Below are 7,319 nucleotides of genomic sequence, written 5' to 3'. Positions count from 1 at the left end.
CATTGTCAAGAGTGGTTTGGCCTTAAATATGACATACCCAACACTTGAAGAAACTGTTCACCTCTGATGTGAAGTAAAATATGTCTAGAATTTATGGTTCCATCACTCAGCCACTGGTCCATACTTGGACATTTCATATCAGCAACTTCAAAATCAATCAGCCTGCCAGAGAAACGCTTCTTGTCTCATGTAATGTTGTATTATTTCCCTCCTCCCAAATTCTTATTGAAGGCTTGGCAGCTTTGCTTGAAGTTCTGTGCTGTGTTACCCAGAAAACTATTCCACAGCAGATAATGTTGGATGAATAGGTCAAATGGGTCTTGACATTTTCTTACAGGCATCTTAACATCTCTGGTATTATCTTACTGTTATTTTTATTTTCTCTGTGATTTCTGTACAGAAGGACTTTTACCGTATTGTATTGTATTGTATTGTATTGTATTGTACTGCATTGTGTTGTATTATAACAAATTCTATACCACCATTCATCCAAGGATCACGTGGCAGTTTACAAAATAAATAAAAAATGCAAAGAGGTTTGTAAAAAACAGACACACAAAAACCACCTGCAAAACTACAAAAATATATATTTGTGCAGCAGGGAAGCAATTTACCATGAAAAAAATTGATAAAATATTTCCTGGTTTTCGAAACACTTTTTGCTTTGCAATACGTTTAATTCTACCAGTTGGTTAGAAGATTGGGATTGGGGTGTGCAGCATCAGCTACAAACAATATTTACACAATATGTGGTACATAAAGGTAACGGTAAAGGGACCCCTGACCATTAAGTCCAGTCATGAACCACTCTGGGGTTGAGGCACTCATCTCACTTTACAGGCTGAGGGAGCCGGCGTTTGTCCGCTCCACAGACAGTTTTTCTGGGTCATGTGGCCAGCATGACTAAGCCGCTTCTGGTGCAACAGAACACCAAAACCAGAGCACCGCACGGAAATGCCATTTACCTTCCCGCTGGAGTGGTACCTATTAATTTACTTGCACTTTTGGCGTCCTTTCGAACTGCTAGGTTGGCAGGAGCTGGGACCGAGCAACAGGGGCTCACCCCGTCATGGGGATTCGAACCGCCGACCTTCTGATCGGCAAGCCCAAGGCTCTGTGGTTTAGACCACAGTGCTACCCGCGTCCCGGACATATGTGGTACAGTGGTACCTATGGATGCGAATGGAATCTTTTCCTGAGCCCCATTCGCATCCTGAAGTGAACGCAACCCGCGTCTGCGCGTGCCACGATTCACCGCTTCTGCGCATTATGTCACTTGGAGCGTCTGCACATGCGCGAGTGGCAAAACCTGGAAGTAACATGCTCCATTACGTCTGGGTCGCTGCAGAACGCAACCTGAAAAGGCTTAACCTGAAGTGACTTCAACCTGAGGTATGACTGTACATATGTGGTACATATCATGACACAATTGAGAAGTAGGAAAACAGTAGAGCCAGCAGGAAGGGTGGAGTGAGGTTGCAACCCCACTATTCTCACATTAGGAAATCTAGAGCCCTGGTAGACTTGCAGCTAGTCTTGTGCCTGTGCATGCTTATTTAAACTTAAACCAAGTGCAGTGAAACTTGTTCCTTAGAATGCACAGGAGACCAGTATTAGCACCCCAAAAATAATAGGAATGTCAACCCATTAAATAATTTTAATTGGTTAAGAAGCAGCCTTTTAACCAGTTAATGCATTGAACTCGATAGATAGATAGATAGATAGATAGATAGATAGATAGATAGATAGATAGACAGATAGAGATATAACACCAAAACGTTCAACACGGGTAACTTCTTAACATCTTAACATTCTCCCTGCCCCTCAGAACTGCCCCTCAGAACCTCTGCAGCCGCAGCCTCTCCTTTTCCTCACCTACAGCAGCTACAAGCTGCTCAAGGGAAGAGGCTGGCAGTGGCGGCCATGGAAAGGCCAAGAAGAGGCAACAGGGTTCTCCCTGGCAGCCGCCATCTTGGGACAAGCGCTGGGTCATCCTCACCGGGCTCAGCGATGGCATTGGTGGGGGAAATAGGGACATTCTGGGATCAAATCAGAAGCCAGGATGGGTTTCGGAATTCCGCAACTGTCTCTGGAAAATTGGGACACTTGGAGGGCATGAAATTAACAATTTGAGTTACAACAAATTAATAGTATTTCAAAACAATAAAAAAAAAAAAATTCTAGAAGGGCCCATTTCAAGCCTTCCTAAATGTGATGCCCTTTTTTCTGCTATGACTACTGAGATCCTAAAGCATGGGTAGGCAAATTAAGGCCTGGGGGCCGGATCCAGCCCAATCGCCTTCTAAATCCAGCTCGTGGGTGGTCCGGGAATTAGCGTGTTTTTACATGAGTAGAATGTGTGCTTTTATTTAAAATGCATCTCTGGGTTATTTGTGGGGCATAGGAATTCGTTCATCCCCCCCCCCCCAAAAAAAAATATATAGTCTGGCCCTCCACAAGGTCTGAAGGACAGTGAAGTGGCCCCCTGCTGAAAAAGTTTGCTGACCCGTCCTCAAGGTTTTGATACGGATTCTCCCATCTTCCGACTAGATTCTACATGGCCGTGTGCTATTTCTGTTGCTGCAGATTCTAGATACTGACATGGATAACATGACTTGTACAGCACTGAGTCAATGTCTTTATAGATAAACTGCTAAGCACAGCAGTGGCATTCAACAAGTACTGTAATGCATTTTTCCCCTGAATAAACTGATTTAGCTTCCAGCTGTTTAGTAGTTATTATTTGTTTGATAGATACGGAGCCATCAATGTAAATTCAGAGTAAGAACAAAAGCCTTGGTGAATAAGTTGTTATCAAAAGCTTCACGTAAATGGTGGGCTTGCAGCATTTATTGATTAATTGACTTGATAATTTATTTTAAAAAACTGCCTTGATTAAAAAAAAAAGGCTCTGGTTAATCAGGCATGTCACTGAACCAACCTGCGTTTATGAGATTTGCTCTTTTCTTTGTGGCTAGCAGTTTGGCTGGCCTGCTCAGTAGTGGCAGACCAAACATGTTTTAGTGCCTCATTTGCTAAATAAATAAATGAATAAATGAATAAATAAACGAATAACAGCTATTTTGGAATGTTTCCAGCTTAACCTACCGCATGAGAACCAGGTATCCAACAACCAACACTGAGAGTGAAAAATCTGTTCCAAAACAATCCTCACATAATCAGGCTAAATTAAACACAGATTGTGAAAAGCCAGTACGTATGTCCTATTAAAAAGCAGGAAATAAACTAGCAGGCTGGTATTATGGATAGTTACTAACTTGAAGCCTGTCAACACTATAGGCAATCTAAAATAGAAGAAAGTATTTCTGCCTGTGGCAATCTAGTCAGATATATATTAAGTAGAAGAAAAAAACAGAAAATATAGGTCTGAATTGATTATCGGACTCAAAACAGAAAGCAAAAGATATGTTTCAGTGTCATTGGACAAATAAGCCGACCCATTATCTTGGCATAAGACTAACCTCAGAAACATAAGACTTATTTAAGAATAATGATGAGATTTTGTTTAAGGACTGCTTCTATTAGAATGGCAGGAGTTCCCTTTATCTTTCTCGGGTAGAATTGCTACAGTAAAAATGATTGTATTATCAAATATTAACTTTTGATTTCAGCATCTATCGATCAAAATAACTTCCTCATTATTAAATAAATGGCAACAATTGATATTTAAATTTATTTGGCAAAAAAAAAGAGAAACTAAAGGCTAAGATTTTGTATGATGGGGGGTGGAAAGGAAAAATAGGAAGACTTTGTGTCCTAAACTTAAGCCTACTTTACATTTCTAATGTGATTAACTCGATAATGGATTGGACTATAAATCTGTATGAAGGCATATCAAAATTTGAACAAAATCTGATTAATCTTGCTACACAATTTATTATAGCGAGAACATGAAATTAGATCTCTTTTCCTCAAAGTCAAGTTTTTATTATCTGATTTAATGAATATTTGGGATCACTTTAAAAGATTACTCAGTCCAAATCCTTCACCTATAGAGTCAATCATAGGAGCAATCATAAAAGGAGCAAGAAGCAGGTTTAAAATGTGGAAATCAAGCAACTTGTTCAGGATTCAGGAACTAGAAAAAGAGGGATGTATGATTTCATACTCAGAAATTAGAAGACAAATGCAGAAAAGTAATATTTGTAGTCTGAATATTTTCAAATCTGCACTAAGGTGCAATAATTTGTTAGAAGGCACAATACTATGAGAGAAACACCTGAGTTTAAGAAGTGAGTGATAACAAAAGAAAAACACCAGATAATTGCAAAAATATACCATTTATTACCAAGATATTACACAGAGCAGGAACAAGTTAAGGATTACATGGTGAGATGCCTTCTGAATATTGGAGAAAATATATCTATGAATGTATGGGGGAAATTATGGTTGACAGAACGTAAGTTCTCCTTAAACTCAGAAATCAGAGAAGACTTATGAAACTATGAAAAGGTGGTATGTCACACCTGTAAAAATAAATAAGATCAACAAGGACTATCCTGACTTATGCTGTAAATACAAAAAAGAGAAATATTTCTTTCATATGTGGTGGAAATGCCCTATGGCAAAAAAAGGGGGGGACAAATTTAGTCCCATTTGCAAAGAGCTTTGGGTTGTGAATTCCCAATATACCAGGCAGTATTTGTATTAAATTATTTAGAGGGTTCAGTAAAGTAAGAACATGCAGAATTAACTTCATATTTGCTGACAGCTGCAAGAGTTGTATATGCGGGAAAGCAGAGAACCACCATAGTGTCATTTGTCAAAGGATAGTATTATAAAATATGGGAATAGACATCAGTGGCAAAACCAATGTATTAAATTAGATTTAAGAAGCAAAACTATAGATAATGGGTTGTTATTTTTTTATTGGTAGAGTAGGTAAGTCGATCATACAAGATATGGGGCAATTCCAGGTATACCACATGGATTAACAACTTTCTGAAGCAATGTTGTTGGAATTGTGTTGCTCCTTTCTTATACTGCATCCTTTATTTTTATACCCTGATTTGTATCTTATCGTGTGTTATTCAACAAGATGGGTATCTGAAAACTTTAATAATAAAAAAGACAATTCTGGCTTGATATAAAATACAAGTCATGAACACAAAAGTAGAACTATTATGAAACAAATGGAGTACACGGGCGAGGATTTATGAGAAAACATAAAGACTTAAAAGCTGATGCTGTTAGTCTGATAGGTGTCATTCTAGTCAATCATGGTCACCTTGGGGGTAACTATTCCCTGAACAGATAGCAACTTTTAAGTTCTGCAGTGTAGCTCTAAGGAGATGGCACGAATGCTGGGATATATAGTGAAGAATTGGAGGAGGTAGTGGAAGATCGGAATGTATCTGTCAACCTTATGGCTTTAATTCCTGAGTAGCATGAAAGGCATTCTAGCCAAGTATTTTGCTGCTAAGTATTAATAAAGCATTTCTGAAGGCTAAGTTGACAAGCAACTTAGTAAGTATTTAGAAGATTCCCGATTGCTTCCAATAGAAATTCTCCTCACAGTAAAATGGAAAAACCTGGTCTGGGTGACAACAAACTGCAACAAGACATTATCAGAAAGTGGCATTTGTACATTGTGAAAGCAGACTTTCTTCATAGGAGTGGAACAAGATGGAGAACGTGCTTAGAGTACTGTAGCCTTGTCTTGAAGTGTCAAGAGCTGCTTGAAGGTAAAAAATATGTTCTTCCGTGTTGTGGTTTCTACGTACTGTAGCTCATTTATCTAACGGTATGAAAAGTTCTAACCGTCATCCAGGATATATTAGCAGTGCTGATGGATGACTTGAGAGAAGATGAGCTTGGGAGATCTTTAAAAATATGAAGAAGCAACTGGTCTTGACCCAAGTATATTAAGATACTGCGATGCTTCTAGAGGGCTTGTGGTTGCATCTCATGAACAACACAGATGCTCCAATGCAAAAGGCCAAGTTAGTCAATCAGACTGTTTTCCAGCAAAATAGAGAACTGTTTTTCTAGAACTGCAATTTCTGATCCAGAAGCAGACTACGAAGCTGCTGAAACTTCTACATTTTCCACACCTGATGCAGCAAATATTCCATACGCATTGCTAAGTGAAATTCAAGAGTGTGCCATAGCAGGTCAGTAACTTTGCTGACCTCCTCGTCTGGTAGCAGACAAATTCACTGCTTGCAAGTTGGGTGAGAAAAAGAAATTGTAATCAAACTATTTTAATGGCTTGAGAGAACATTCAGTGCAGCAGAAATCACTGTCAATAAGCTTTGCCCATCTATGAACTTGGACAATGTAAACAAACTACTTTGTTTGAAATCCTGGCTGCAGAAATGACAATTATGTGTTGTAATCCTGTGCTATATTTTGTATTGCTTAATGTCCTAATGCTCAGCAAACCTGAAGAACACCGTTTTCTGCTTGTTTTCTTTTCTGGTAAATATGCCAAGAGGTTAAAAAAAGTATTTTATTTCTTATAATCTTTATTTTGTTATGTGCAAATGTATGTGATGTATGTGAACTGAAATTCTATTCATTGACTTAATTTGGAGTTCAGCCCTAGCCTAAGCATCTCTTGATGTTGCTCTCTTTGCATATCTGGCTTTGTATCTGCCTATGTTTTTCCTTAATTGAGCGGAAGACAGGCTTTTAGTCAATCATTTTTAAGGCAATATTTAATCAGTTTTTCTTCAGGAGGTGAAGAAATTTGCCAAGAAACCATTTATGAATTCTCCCACTGTTGTATGCAATTCCTCATATTCAAATGCTCCAGAAGTCTCCGCAAGCAGCCACAATAATGGTAAGCATAACCACAGACTTTTGAAGCTGTTGTAATATAAAGTTTATATAAAATACTGAAGGTACTAAAAATGAAGCTGGGAACACAAAACTGTTACTGGAAATTAGGACAGAACTGGAAGATGCATATATGACAGTGAAACTGACATTGTTAAGGAATGGATAAAAAAATGTATATAATAAACAAGAAGAGGCTTACAGTGCAGTCCTAACCATGTCAATGTGACGTACTTACTAGTAAGTGAGGTTAGGATTGCAAGTCTCAGTGTGTTGATGGATGGGATATGAATGGAAAAATTTAAGAGATAAAACAAAATGGATAAGTACACCTGAACAGGTAAAAACCAAGGTGGTGGGTGCAAATAGATGGGACAATGGAAGAGATTGAGATACTAATCAATAATAGCAGGTGAAAGCAATGTAGGTAAAATTGAGCAGAAATCTTAAGAGAAATAAAATGAAAGCAATGAGTAGTAGATACACGTAAAGAGGACTGGTTAAACAGAATGGTTAGA

This window comes from Podarcis tiliguerta, assembly GCF_965153285.1.
Source record: "Podarcis tiliguerta genome assembly, chromosome: 7".
Lineage (NCBI taxonomy): Eukaryota > Metazoa > Chordata > Lepidosauria > Squamata > Lacertidae > Podarcis > Podarcis tiliguerta.
This window is presented reverse-complemented; position numbering follows the sequence as displayed.